Source organism: Chlorocebus sabaeus, chromosome 26 (assembly GCF_047675955.1).
Source record: "Chlorocebus sabaeus isolate Y175 chromosome 26, mChlSab1.0.hap1, whole genome shotgun sequence".
Lineage (NCBI taxonomy): Eukaryota > Metazoa > Chordata > Mammalia > Primates > Cercopithecidae > Chlorocebus > Chlorocebus sabaeus.
The window spans coordinates 26,448,926-26,464,746 of record NC_132929.1 but is presented as its reverse complement, the minus strand read 5'-3'; the positions used below and the strand labels follow the sequence as shown (position 1 = coordinate 26,464,746).

Genomic DNA, 15,821 nt, shown 5'->3' with positions numbered 1-15,821 from the left:
TATGGTGTCTCATCAAATGTATCCATGTCTCACCATGACACCACATTAGACAACAACAGTATCTATGTAAATGGCCCCCTGAAGTTGGGCAGTGAATAACATATGCACCCATACATAGCCCTGATTTTTGCCTGGTGGGTTGTATTTTGTGCATCTTGTTTAATAAGTTCGTCCCACAGTTAGATCACAAAATTGTCCTTGTATTATTTTTATAATTAAAAAAGAGAAAAACAGGATGGTGTGCCATAGAAGAAAGTGGTTTATAAGGTCAAAAAACGCAGATTTTAGCCAAAAAAGATGACGATAGGGAAAAATCATTTATGCTGGATTTTATTATTTTTGACAGCAATGTTATCTTTCTAATTATGTTTTGGTTAGGCAAATGTTAAAATTTGCATTCCAAAGAGCACATTAACAGATGGTAAGGAAGACAGGCCACAAGCATGCTGAGTGACAGGCTGACTCCAGTTTCAAGTCTAAATATTCGCTGAGATTAGTTTTCACAATAAGTAAATAACCTTGATGTAGATAATAAAGAGCTGGTGCAAAGATCATAAGAGAATGTTTAGATTTATACTTATACTATTCTGAAACATGCTTTTTGGAATATCACTTGCTTACTCTGGAAAGTCATCCACTATCCATTCCCTATCAAATTCAAACTGCTCAAATCTGTCAGTGGAGACACCCATAAACTGGCCCCATCCAGTTTTGTGTGTCTCATTTTCCCAACAAACTATACATTCTACACAGATAGGTATCATGTCTGACATTAATACTTCTTCATCGACATCTTGAGAGATGTCATCGTTTAAAATTTTCTAAATTACTTGAGTAAAATGCTCTGTGCTTAGCATGAAATGGCTAAAATTTATTTGAGCAACAGTTTTCACCTTGAAGTAACTCACCTGACCTCATACAAAAGAAAAATACCAATGACAGAAGCAAGTAGAAAATAATATGTTCAAAATGAGATATCAAATGATAAGGTATTTAAAAGTTGAGGTCAACCTCAGAACTCCTAATATGCCCATTACAACCACAGAAATATAGGTTTGCAGTAATAAGTATTGTAGTCTTCTTCAAACCCTTTAATTCAAGAAAGAAGTTGAAAGGTTATAAAAAGTCAAAGGTAAAGAGATCAACTCACCTCAGACCAAGTGTAGGATGTTTAGAGATTGAAGTCATTTATTCCTGATTAATACTGGGAATTCCAACTCACTTTAAGTATTAACACTTACCAGAATTTAAAACAGTTAATTCCAAATTAAAAGCTGACCTTTCTTTTTACTCAGCCTCTAACTACAGGCTTCATTATGACTGTGTGAATGTATAATTTTCATTTTTAAAAGTTTGTAATACTTGTGGTACAAGTCTGGGCATTACATTAAGAAAACCAAATGTTTTTGGTATCTTTTATGACAGTTATAACTTCAGTGTCTACTGGAAATATTTGCAAAGGCGAGAATTTGTCTTTCAACATTATATTTGACATAGAATAGAAATGTATTTCCCAAGGCAAAATTGTACATACTTTACAAAATTCAGCTGTGATTGTTCCCAAGCTCAATTCTTCTGTGTCCACTCCTCCATCTAGATTTATTTTCCTTCTTGTTGAAGTATATTAGTTGGTAGTTCTTTCAAGTATCTATGGATAATAAACTGTCTGTATTTGTATATCTGCAAAGGTATTTTACCTTTACTCTTCAGTGATAATCACGACATAGACTTTTATTTTGACAGCTATTAAAAATGTAATTATACATTCTCACACTCATAATGAAACATCAGCACATTGAAGATATTATTCTACTGTTTTCTGGCATTTATTTTTGCTAATGAGAAATCCAATTGTCTTTCCTCTCTGGTTAACCTTCTGTTAGTTTTAGGATATTTTTTTCCTTTTCCATTGTTCTCCCATTTCATTAAAAATATCCAGATGTTAACTTAGTTTTTTAATCCAGTTCGAATATAAATGTGCTCTTTGTGTATTTTATATTTTTTGCCTGAGAGTTTCTCTTCAGCTAGAGTTATAACTTCTATGGTGTTCCATGAATACCTGGATAATAGAAGCCTCCCTATGGGATGGTTTCACTGTTACTTATGCCTGAGCCCTGTGGGTTTTACAAATCTTTATGTTTGTGTCTTGGTTTTGGACAGACAATATTTAGGATAACCCCCACTCAGAGGTGGTTTGCTAAGGCCTCTATTGCTTGCAGGTCATCCTGTTTTCATCTATGTAGAGTTGGCTCACATTTGCAGCAACTCTTGGCCTTTGGGTTTTCCTGGTCCCCATTCTTAGACAGTGTAGTAATTTTGCAGCTCCCTACAGGCACCAGGCACAGGGCAGCAGCCTCAGCTCCCTGCCCTAGATTTGCCCTATCCCAAAGACACAGATCAATTTGGTTCCTCCTATGGGCAGCAAAGCTTCAACTCCTTCTCCCTTTTATATCTATGTATTTCTGGAGAATTTTCTTTTCTTGATTTTGAGGTTGGGTACATATTTCTTAAATTATTATTATTACTTTTAGTCCAACATTCTGTGTGTAGAGTGGGTTAGCCATCTGGACTAGATCCTTTCACATTACCTTTTGTTTTTGTTTTTGTTTTTGTTACTTTGGTATAGATGACCTTAAGAAACCAGAGAGTAGATCCAATAACAAATGTTAACTGTGGCCTTTTGTCTGTTTGTCTTTCCATATTGGGAAGTTCTTAGCAATTAGAGCCATCAAAACAAAATTGAAAAAATTTTTCTTTATTCAGAACAGGTAACTTTAGGATACAATAAAATCTAAAGACATCCTATCAAAAGTGACAGCTATATCATAGTAGAAGCATTAGCTTGGCATCTATAGATTGGGTTCAAGTAGAAAATTGGTCTAAAGATCAAAACTTTCTGAGATCATTTGGAATAAAAGCTAATCCCCACGTTGAAATTAACGCAATGAATAATGGTCTTTTGTTGAAGCACTGATGAGGTCACGTCTAGTCCAAGCAGAAGCCTGTCAATCTCATATTGTGGTCTACGTTTAATCAGGCCTTTGTTTTCAAGTTCACAAACACTAGAAATTCAATCTAAGATTTATACATTGCTAACTCTAATGTCATCAATTTACAGCTTTGAAGTTGCATCTGCTGGTCCATAGGGCATGAAGACTTTTAGATCTGCATAAAGTTCATCAAAATTTTCTCAACAATATTTGTGTTTTTATTTATTTATTTATTTATTGAGACAGGGTCTCACTCTGTCACCCAGGCTGCAGTGCAATGGCACAATTTTGGCTCACTGCAACCTCCACCACCCGAGTTCAAGTGATTCTCCTACCCAGTCTTCTGAGTAGCTAGGATTACAGGCATGTGCCACCACACCTGGCTAACCTTTTTTTTTTTTTTTTGGTAGAGACAGGGTTTCACCATGTTGGCCAGGTTGATCTCAAACTCCTGGCCTCAAATGATCAGCCCACCTTGGCCTCCCGAAGTGCTGGGATTACAGACGTGAACCACCGCACCTGGCCTCAATAATATTTGATATGAATCGAAAACATGTAAACTAAGAAAGCTTTAAGGGCATAATTATATATTCTTAAAATTAGGAAAAAAACCAACACATGAGATTACAGTGAAATCCATACTCAAATCCTGCTGATACATTGTTACAATCCTTTCGGAAAGTAATATGGCAACATAGGTGGCAAACACCACAATGTTTTTCCTGAAACCGTTAAGACCAATTCTGGGAGTTTACGCTATAGAACTAATTCAACAGAAGATTAAAACTATGTACATGGGGCCGGGCGCGGTGGCTCAAGCCTGTAATCCCAGCACTTTGGGAGGCCGAGATGGGTGGATCACGAGGTCAGGAGATCGAGACCATCCTGGTTAACACGGTGAAACCCCATCTCTACTAAAAATACAAAAAAATTAGCCGGGTGTGGTGGCAGGCGCCTGTAGTCCCAGCTACTCGGGAGGCTGAGGCAGGAGAATGGCGTGAACCCAGGAGGCGGAGCTTGCAGTGAGCCGAGATAGTGCCACTGCACTCTAGCCTGGGCGACAGAGCAAGACTCCACCTCAAAAAAAAAAAAAAAAAAAAAAACTATGTACATGAAGTTATTCATATGCAAGACTGAAAACTCAGAAACAAGTTAAATGTCTTTGTAAGTCACAATCTTTTAAGTTTTCAATTACCTTAACTAATGATGGCTTATTGAGAGATAAAATGGATTATGACGACTGACACATAGTTTCAGAACTAGAATCTCTTAAAGTATAAAACATTTTGTTGCATTGTCATCATCAAAGTAATATTAACTTCTCAGTCCCTCTTCAGGTACTCTGCTTTTCAAGAGACTTGGATATTCTTTAACTCTGCTTCCACTATTCCTACTACTGCCAAACTATTTCCCTTATGTCTCAAGTTGAAATGTCCTCAAAAAGAGTATCTGATTATTTGGGGCATTTACTATGCAATATTGAGGGGTCTTTGTCGGGCAGAGCTTGCCCACAAGACTATCATAGATATCTGGCCAAGGTCCAATGTCCACAGCCCTGATCCAATTAGCAGTACCGAGGATAGTAAGGTGACACAGTACATTCCTTTTTCAGTCTTAAGATTACCTGATTTTTGCAATCTGAAAGATAAAAGGTTTTTAAAATGAATATTACTTAGTTATACACTTAATACGAGTTGTCCTTAATTGTTCATTCTTTTGATAAAAAATGACCATACTCTGTTCAGCATGATTCATCTTTGCAGACAGATTTCTAAAATTAGGAAAGGTCATTGCCCAGCAAAGAGACACTTCATTATGTAACCATTTCTGAGATTCTGTAATAAGAAAATATAGTGCATTCATTTCTCATTTCCTGGACCTTAATAAATCTGTTCCTGTTATTTTTTCCTAAAACTGTAGCTGTAGAAAAACATAAATACTTATCAAATAGGCAGGAAAGGTGCCAAGAGATTTACTCATACTCATGTTTATCAGAAAAAAAACATGTCTAGAAAAGAGTTGCCCATGTTATGCATGAACAATATAAAATGAAACTTTATGAAAAACATAAGCATTAACAAGATAAAAGAAAACACAGCAACTATGCAAATAAACTCAGCAAAGAAAGCAGCAGTAGGGAAAGGAGGATGGCACACCAAATACTATCTAAACATAACACAGAGAATAGAAAAATGTAAGAGCTGTTTGTGTTAGCATGTTTGTGATAAAACCAGCCTGACCAACATGGAGAAATCCTCTCTACTAAAAATACAAAATTAGCTGGGCATGGTGGTGCATGCCTATAATTCCAGCTACTCAGGAGGCTGAGGCAGGAGAGTTGCTTGAACTCGGGAGGTGGAGGTTGCAGTGAGCTGAAATAGCGCCACTGCACTCCAGCCTGGGAGACAGAGCAAGACTCTGCCTTAAAAAAAAAAAAATTGTTCTGTGGTTTTTTTGCCATTATTCTAATATAAAACTATTATCTTTTCTTCCTACAATATGATTTCCACTGTTTATTACTATCTAAATGACATCTCCTTATTCTGTGTAACATATGTGTATCTTCCCAATCAATCAATAAGTAGGCAAGGGTTTCTTTTAGGAGTGTGTGTGTGTGTGTGTGTGTGTGTGTGTGTGTGTGCACGCGCGCGCGCGCATATTTTTAAGCCTTGGGAGTTTTTGACATCATTCTTTGTGTTCCGGCTCAAAACTGAACTTCATTGGAGTATATAAACTGTTACAGTTAAGGGAAAGCTTTATTGTTTCATGCTAAAAACTTTTCCTAGTACGGAATCTATTGAGTGTTGGGATATGCTTTCTCAACAGTTCAGAAGAATACCAAAACAGAAATCATACTTTTCATATTTGATTGTTCTTTTACCAGTGAAATCTAAGTAATTCTTGGAATTCATATAGATCCTATAGGCATTGCACTTGAAAGAAACAGATGTAAATCAGTTTTATTAATTTTTTTTACCTTAAAATTCTTCTGTAGCAAAGCTGTTTTAAACTGGATACCTTGACAGCAGAATATTTGCACCAAAAGGTTGTCACACTCAGACATGCAGTTGCATATTAGCAAGTGAAAATTTGAAGCGAAAAGGAAAGCTAGTAAGAGAAAAAAATGAGGGTTGGGGAAGAAAAGAGGAAGAAATACATAAATACTTCAAACAATTTCTCCCACCAGTATTTCCAGATAAAGACACCAATTCTGCTGTGAACTTCTTTACTACCTAGCTGCAGAGCTCCTTGAAGGATAGGCAGGCAGCCAAGTGAGCCTGCCCTATCCCTATCTGCCCCCAGGCCTTGGAGGGTAGAGTTACAACCCAGATTACCAAAGCACCTCCAACCTTACAGCCTCAAGGTAAAGAACACAAACAAACCTAAAACCACTGCCCACTCCTTTCTTCTGGCAAGCTTTCCCTTCCTTGTCCTTTCCTGTTCCTCTGTTCTTTCTAGAAAGAGCTTCTGGAAAGGTCTCTGACCCTTAGAGTTATGGGTGTTGGCAAGCATAGGTATGCAGCATTTTATGGGTCCTTCTCTCTAAATTTGTAAGTGGGCAGGGATTCATTCTACTGGGACTGTCTCTCAAAGTTGTACCATCGACAAAGGATAGATACTGGCATAATGGTGAACTGTTGGTTTTTCTTTCTTTCTTTCTTTCTTTTTTTTTTTTTTTTTGAGACGGAGTCTCACTCTTGCCCTAGCTGGAGTGCAATGGCATGATCCTGGCTCACTGCAAGCTCTGCCTTCCAGGTTCAAGCGATTCTCCTGTCTCAGCCTCCCAAGTAGCTGGGATTACAGGCATGTGCAACCACACCTGGCTAATTTTTGTATGTTCAGTAGAGATGGTGTTTCACCATGTTGGCCAGGCTGGTCTGAAACTCCTGACCTCAAGTGATCCACCAGCCTCGGCCTCTCAAAGTGCTGGGATTATAGGCGTGAGTCCACTGTGCCTGACTGTGAACTGTTGATTTTTCTGACAGCTCCCAGACCACCTGAAGGTATATTTGATTACTCATAGTCTGAGGGTCACCGTTTCAGAACTACTCTCTTATCTTTATTCCTTTATTAGAGGAATTTGCTTTCATGTTCTAGTCTAGTTTGAGAGCTCCTTAAAGGCCAGGGCTATGAGAAAGCTATCTTCCAGAGAACTCATAATCTTTTATATTATATACCAAATCCATGAGCTACTCAGTGGACATTTGTTAGTTATTGGACAAAATCACAAAATGAAAATAAAAATAATTGTAGTATTCTGAAAGATGTATTTTTAAAGTTTTAACAAGAAACAGAAAGTGTTTAAAATATGACACAGAAAAACCATATGGTGGTTCCTAAAAAAATTAAACATGGAATTACCATATAACCCAGTAATTCCACTTGTGAGTATTTACCCAAAAGAACTGTTAGCAAGTTTGGCAAAATGGTCATTGACTAAAAAATTTAAAAAGAATTAAAAGCAGGGACACAAACAGATATTTGCACATCAATGTTTATAGCTGCATTATTCACAATAGCCAAAAGGTGGAAGCAAGCCAAGTCACCATTAACAGATGAATGGATAAATAACATGTGATATATACATACAATGGAATATTATTAAGTTTTAAAAAGAAATGAAATTCTAACATATGCAACAATATGGATCAACCTTGAAGACATTTTGTTAAGTGAAATAAGCCACACATAAAAGGACAAATATTATATGATTCCACTCATGTGAGGTACCTAAAGTCGTCAAATTTATAGACAAAAAGTAAAGCTGGGCACTGTGGCTTCACCTGTAATCCCAACACTTTGGGAGGGGAGGGGGTAGGATCTCTGGAGCCCAGAAGTTTGAGACCAGCCTGGACAACATAGCAAGACCCTTCACTAAAAAAATAAAATGAGAAAATAGCCAGGTGTGATGGTGCACACCTATAGTCCCAGCTACTCAGGAGGCTGAGGCAGGAGGAGCCATTGAGCCCATGAGCTTGAGGCTGCTGTGAGCTATGATTCCCACCACTGCACTCCAGCCCCAGCCTGAGCAACAGAGAGAGACCCTGTCTCTAAAAATAAAAAAGTAAAAAAGCAGAATGGTGTTTGCCAGAGGCTGGGGCTAGGGAGAATGGGGAGTTATCATTTAATGAGTATGAAGTTTCAGTTTTGGAGGATGAAAATTTTCTGGAGATGGATGGTAGAATTCTTACACAACAATGTGAATGTACTTAATATCACTGAATTGTACACTTAGAATAGTTAAAATAGTTAACTTTTATGCTATATGTATTTTATCACAATTTTTTTAAAAAGAAATAAATCTTTAAAGAATATTGGCTAGTAGAAAGTCTTTTATCTAATATTATTTTACCTCTTCATTTGTATCTTTGAACTATGAATAATCCATTTCCTTCCTATGAATAATTAATTCTTTCCTTCTTGTCCAGGGACGGCCCCCCATCTCAACTCCCAGAAGTCTCCAATACCTTTTCAGGAAGCCTTTAAAGTAAAACTAATTTCATTATAATATAATACTACAATATAATACTATATTATTTCCCTTTTTTTAAACCTTCATTCTCTCAAATGAACATTAGCGTTTTGCTGAGGTCACGTGACGTGTGATATCACAAAAGACAGAATGCGATTGCAGCTAAGATAATTCAGCTGCCTTCTAGTAAGCCAAGCATGAAAGAGATTTGCAAAAATGTGAAACAATGCCACTCTTCTCATGAAATCTTTTTGTTTGGGGAAATGTAGTTACTTTTCATAAAACATGTCATTTATATTAACATGTAATGAGATATTATTATTATTTTAAATGAATTAATACATATTTTTTAAATTTCTCGATTTAAATTTCTTTTTTTTTTTTCAATTTTCTCTTTTTGTAGGATTTAGAAGTTCCAAAGAGCAGGCTGGGTAACATATTTCTAGCACTGCCTTCTACAATTTTCTGGATTCTTTAATACAATCGCATAGGGAAAATGTGGTTTATGTAGCCAAGCATTGCTTAGATGGGTATAAAAAGAATATTGACTTAAAATTTGCTGGCTCACATTATCATGTTGATGAGGTACTATAGCAAAAGTACCTCATCAACACGAGGCTGATTTGAAGCTCTTTCAACATGATTGAGTTAAAAGATTCCAAAAGAAAAGAAACGAACAATGTAATTTACTATTACTGCTCCTACTATTGTTACCGTAGGTAGGTAGTCAGACATGAACAGGGCAGGAGAGGGCTCCTCCCACCAAGTCCCCAACCAGGAATGTTAGGCAACCATCAGGTAACTGTCTAAAATCACTGGTCGCAGCCAGCCCAGAGAAAGGCAGTCTCCCTACAGATAGGAAAAACCTGAAACTGGTGATCAGTAGCTTCTCAAGAGTTGGTCGAGTGGGCTCAGACATGCGCACTAAGAAGCAAAATGGCAGAGTTTAAGTGGTGTATGACCTCCTAGGGACATGCGGCTTGTAAGGGAAGAACACCTCAAGTGAGCGTGCGTACAATTCCAGTACACATGCTGCACATGCTCACCTCCCCAGTGCTAGCAGGCCACTGCGCATGCAGACAGCCAACCCCAAGGGAAGAAGGGGAGAAAGGCCACAAGACCCCAGAAGTATGCCAACATATAAAGCCCCAAGTCAAACTGCACACTTGTCTTTCAAGCTGCCCACTTGGCTTTCTCCGCTCCCCACCACTCTTTTTGCCCAGGCTGGAGAGCAATGGTGCAGTCTCAGCTCACTGCAAACTCGGCCTCTCGGGTTCAAGTGATTCTCCTGCCTTAGCCTCCTTAGTAGCTGGGATTACAGGCACCGGCTACCATGCCTGGCTAATTTTGTATTTTTAGTAGAGACAGGATTTCACCATGTTGCCTAGGCTAGTCTCAAACTCCTGATCTCAGGTGATCCGCCAGCCTTGGCCTCCCAAAGTGCTGGGATTACAGGCGTGAGCCACCGCACCCGGCCTCTAAAGCTTTTTAATAAACTTTTTCACTCCTGCTCTAAAACTTGCCTCCTGCCTTATGCCCCTCAGTTGAATTATTTTTCTGAGGAGGCAAGAATTAAAGTTGCTGCAGACCCATAGGAATTCACCACTGGTAACATATTTTGGTGCTGTGTGAGTCGAATGACTTCCACTGCTAACACTATCATACTTTTTTAAAAACTTTCACTTTAGGTTTGGTGGTACCTGTGAAGCTTTGTTACATAGGTAAACACGTGTCATGGGGTTTGTTGTACATATTATTTCCTCACCCAGGTATCAAGCCCAGCACCCAATAGTTATCTTTTCTGATCTTCTCCCTTTTCCCATCCACCCTCCTCAAGTAGACCCCACTGTGTTGTTTCCTTCTTTGTATTCATAAGTTCTTATCATTTAGCTCCCACTTGTAAGTGAGAACGTGTGGTAGTTGGTTTTCTGTTCCTGCCATAGTTTGCTAAGGATAATAGCCTCCAGGTCCATCCATGTTCCTGCAAAAGGCATGATCTTCTTTTTTATGGCTGTATCCATTTAAATTTCTAAAATGGTAAATAACGATAGTTACAGCCCACATAAGGAAAAGCTCTTTAAGGTCCCTCGTGTGTTTAGGGGTCCTGAAACCAAAAAGTTTAAAAACTTCTGGTTCAGTTTATAGGGTGATGAGACTAAGCTTATTAAGATGCTAGCAAACTAACATTTTTTATCTTAGAATTCTATCCATTACCTCAGGTTAATCAAGGATTAGCCAACCTCTTCTAAATTCAGACAACCCAAAATTGTCTGTGAATGTAAACAGTTGTTGTTGAATGCAAGTTAAGTGATACTTGCTGATAAATAATTCTGAGTCTGCAAACTTCTGGGCCAGACTTCATTGCTACTGGATCAAAATTCATGCCTGCACATAGAGGATGGTAATTAAATATCCTAACACAAATTAGGGGTTTGGAAGAAATGTACTCTTTAATTGGGTACCTTATCTATTCTGTGGTCACTTAAGTATAACCCACTAACTCTAGAGTTCTTATTCTACTTAAACATGCAATTTAAAATCCATTATCCAGCAGTATAATTCGAAAAGGCTGCATAAAGTCTGGTTATGCAATAGTAACATCAGAAATATAGTCATAGTTTAAGATAGGTCATGCATTAGTCTCTTAAGATAGTCTTCTTATTAGTTTCCAAAACAACGTTTTGCTATCTGAAAGCTCCTTCAGAAAAAAATGGTACTGGTAAATGCTGACTGAAATGAAATGTCTTAATTTTTTTCTCCTTCGCAGGAAATCAGATCACCTACTGGCATAATGGTTAAAAGCATAAACTTGGGAGATAGGCAGACCTGCATTTCAATCTCTGCTGGAATACTCAGCCACTGTGTGACCTCAGGCAAATTGCTTACCCTCTTTAAATCTGCTTACCTATCAGTAAAATGGAGATACTAACACCTTTACTCAATGGATTAAGAAATAAATTAAGTAATGGGTAAAAAGCAATTAGCCCAAGGTCATGTCCATACTGAGCATCTGATAAATATTAGCTACTATTCATAAATTATTATTGGCCTTTGTTACAAGATTGAACTAGTTCTAGTTAGAAGTAAGAGAGGCTGGGCATGGTGGCTCATGCCTGTAATCCCAACACTTTGGGAGGCCAAGGTTGCCGGATTACCTGAGGTCAGGAGTTTGAGAACAACCTGGTCAACATGGCAAAACCCTATCTCTACTAAAAAACTACAAAAATTGGCCGGGCGCAGTGGCTCACACCTGTAATCCCAGCACTTTGGGAGGCCGAGGAGGGTGGATCATGAGGCCAGGAGATCGAGACCATCCTGGCTAACACGGTGAAACCCCATCTCCACTAAAAATACAAAAAGTTAGCCCGGCGCAGTGGCGGGTGCCTGTAGTCCCAGCTACTCGGGAGGCTGAGGCAGGAGAATGGCGTGATCCTGGGAGGCGGAGCTTGCAGTGAGCCAAGATCACGCCCCTGCACTCCAGCCTGGACGACAAAGTGAGACTCCATCTCAAAAAAAAAAAAAAAATACAAAAATTAGTCAGGCGTGGTGGTGGGCACCTGTAATCCCAGCTACTTGGGAGGCTAAGGCAGGGAGAATTGCTTGAATCTGGGAGGCGGAGGTTGCAGTGAGCCGAGATGGCACCATTGCACTCTAGCCTGGGCAACAGAGCAAGACTCCATCTCAGAAGATAAAATAAAATAAAATGAAAACAAACAAACAAAACAACAAAAGACAAAAGAAAAAAGAAAAAAAAATTGTAATCCAAAGTAAGTCTCCTCTAACCCTGTTTCATTGGTTCTAAAATGAACACTGTTTTATATTATAACACCTTTGTGATTTGGATACATCTTACAATTGATAATACATATTCACTGCTTCACTGGCAGATTATTTTTCTTTCATTATGCTAATAAAACAATGGCATATCTTACAATTCATGGGACTTAAGTTCAATGAAATGCAGTAATTGAGCTTTCTACTAAAAAATACTAACAGCACACAAATAATTCCCCAAAATGCATCCTCTATCATTGTACTTATCACACTAACCTGTGATCTCTCCCCCAGCCCTAAGCCTGAAATGCGTATCATCTGGCACAAAGACATCGTTTACATCTGTTGAATAGCCGCGTGCTTAGACTTGATCTGACCTTATTCACCACTCATACTGTAAGTCTCTGAGTGTAGTCTATTCCTCTTTTCTCTGAATTCAACAGTCTTTAATTATATTGTGTCCAGTGTTGCTCGTACTCGTTTCATGCATGTGAATCTCATCTACCTGGCTATAGTGTAAGCTTATAAGGACTGAGCCTGATAAACGTTTTACCTTTCCTAAAGTGCTGGCAGCATGACATTTACAGATGTTACTTGACTTACTTTGGGGTTACCACCTGCTAAACCCATCGAAGTTGAAATATCTCGAGTTGAAAATGCATTTAATACACCCAACCCACTGAACACCACAGCTTAGCCTAGCCTACTTTAAACGTTCTGAGAACATTTACATTAGCCTATAGTCAAGCAAAGTCATCTAACACAAAGCCTATTTTATCATAAAGTGTTGAATATATCAAGTAATGTATTGAATACTGTACATTACTTCAAAATTGTAGTGGTTTCGTACCCTCATAAAGTTGAAAAATCGGAAGTCAAACCGTCATAAGTAGGGGACGATCTATACTTCGTTGCCTAAAAGTTTTTTTTTTTGACACTGTATTAGGAGATATGATCATATTCCCGCTAGTCTGATTCCCCTAGAATCTTGGGTAGGAAAATGTTTGAATTCCTTAGGCTACTCTAACAGTTCAAAGCCCTGAGAATCTCTTCCTCCACAACTACTTGTTGCTAATGAAGCTTTTGCCTGTTGATTGAAAGAGTCAGACCTACAGTGAAAGCATTAACTTATAGAATAGATGGTCTCTGCCATAGCTGATACTGTCAGTGAAGCACCCACAGCTTTTCTGATCCTTTTTTAGCTCTGGGGTCCATCTCCCACTTTCTGTTTGGTTTCCTTTCAATCAATCCACTACACTATTATTCCCCAACCCAGAATTGTCCCAAGGGAACCATAGCCATTGCCGGAGTAGTGTCTGAGTATGAAAGCAAAACTTATTTGCCTCAAAGCTAGATAAGCCTGAAGGCATGACTTATGCTCCAGAGCTCTCCACAGGATCAGGCTGAGGCCAGACATCATCCGAAATTATACCTTTGCTTGGCCTTTCTCCTTTCCCTGTCTTACTCCTCATTCTCTTCTTAAAGTAGTGAGGCAATTAGGATCTGTACTTAATAGTGTCTGGGTTGTAGCATAAAAGTAATGGAAAAAAGCTTTGTGTTCCATGATTTTAAATATTACAGTTTAATAAGTCTTTGTTATTCAGCCAGGATGTGTATCTTTGGAACTCACAATGAGCAATATAAACCATCAACGAAACCAGACCTCAGGAGTCTTTCTGCCCTGCCCTTTAGAAGGTCACATTCTGCCCTGAGAAGGATGATAGAAATAAAGAAACAGCACTTTGAGAGGCCGAGGCAGGCAGACTGCTTGAGGTCAGCAGTTTGAGACCAGGCTGGCCAACATGGTGGAACCCGTCTCTATTAAAAATACAAAAATTAGCTGCCCATGGCAGAGCACACCTGTAACCCCAGCCACTCGGGAGCCTGACACACAAGAATCGCTTGAACCCAGGAGGTGGAGGCTGCAGTGAGCCGAGATTGCACCACTGCACTCCAACCTGTGTGATAGAGTGAGACCCTGTCTTGAAAGAAAGAGAGAGGCTGTCACCCAGGCTGGAGTGCAATGGTGCAATCTCGGCTCACTGTAACCTCTGCCTCCTGGGTTCAAGCAATTCTCCTGCCTCAGCCTCCCAAAGTAGCTGGAATTACAGGCACGCGCCACCATGCCCGGCTAATTTTTGTACTTTTAGTAGAGACGGGGTTTCATTATGTTGGTCAGGCTGGTCTTGAACTCCTGACCTCATGATCTGCTCACCTTGACCTCCCAAAGTGCTGGGATTACAGGTGTGAGCCACTGTGCCCAGCCCTGACCAAATATTTCACAATCAATTCTAATTTATTTACAGATGACATTTATCTATTTCCACTTTTGACAATGCTTTTCTGATGAGCACCTTAGTGGTTTTTTGGAATCAAATAATGCAAAATGAGTTCACTAATCCCCTAGTGCTGTCCAGCATGCAGTCCACATTTCAGTAAAATGCTACATGATCACTTTACAGAAATGCATCCCCTAATTGGCTCCAATTCCTCTCTTACTATATCCCTTGTAATACTTTGGATTCTCAAAAACAAATCTCAAAATCTATTCTGATGAATGGAATAGTTACACAAGATAACACACTTTGGCCAGCAACTTCACAAATTTGATTTTTAAAATTTATTGGCTGGGCGCAGTGGCTCATGCCAGTAATCCTAGCACTTTGGGAGCCGAGGCGGGCGGATTACCTGAGGTTGGGAGTTCAAGACCAGCCTGACTAACATGGTGAAACCCTGTCTCTACTAAAAATACAGAAATTAGCTGGGCGTGGTGGTGCATGCCTGTAATCCCAGCTACTCAGGAGGCTGAGACAGCAGAATCGCTTGAACTCGGAAGGCGGAGGTTGCGGTGAGCCGAGATTGCGCTACTGCACTCCAGCCTGGGCTACGGAGCGAGACTTCATCGTAAATAAATAAATATATATATATATAAAAATAAAAATAAAATGTCTTTAAAACTCTTAGATGTGGTAGATGCTGGTAAATGGTGAAAAGAGCACAAGCCTTGAAGTGAGACAGCTCTGGAAATGAATTCTAGTTCTTCTTCTTTTATGGCCTTAAGCAAGTTGTTTAATCTTCCTGAGCTTCAGTTTGATTTCCTTAACAAAACTGTTATGAAAAAATGAATGGGCCAGGCGCGGTGGCTCACGCCAGAAATCCCCGCACTTTGGGAGGCCGAGGCGGGCAGATCACTTGAGATCAGGAGTTCAAGACCAGCCTGGCCAATATGATGAAACCCTGTCTCTACTAAAAGTACAAAAGAATTAGCTGGGCATGGTGGCGTATGCCTGTAGTCCCAGCTACTCGGGAGGCTGAGGCAGGAGGATTGCTTGAACCCAGGAAGTGGAGGTTGCAGTGAGCCGAGATCACGCCATTGCGCTCCAGCCTGGGTGACAGAGAGAGACTCCATCTCAAAAAACAAAAAATCAAAAATCAGGCCAGGTGCGGTGGCTCATGCCTGTAATCCCAGCATTTTGGGAGGCCGAGGCAGGTGGATCACCTGAGATCAGGAGTTCAAGACCAACCTGGCCAACATGGTGAAACTCCATCTCTACTAAAATAAATACAAAAATTAGCCAGGGGTG

The 15,821-nt window shown here is 39.4% G+C and overlaps 1 long non-coding RNA gene across 1 annotated transcript in view; it reads left to right on the top strand.

Moving 5' to 3' along the window:
• LOC119628035 (uncharacterized) overlaps positions 1–14,245 on the top strand; it is an 87,465-nt gene extending 73,220 nt beyond the window's left edge. Inside the window, exon 3 of the long non-coding RNA XR_005244324.2 lies at positions 12,532–14,245. This is a non-coding gene — a long non-coding RNA (uncharacterized lncRNA). The remainder of the gene's footprint in view (positions 1–12,531) is intronic.
• The last annotated feature ends 1,576 nt before the right edge of the window (positions 14,246–15,821 follow it).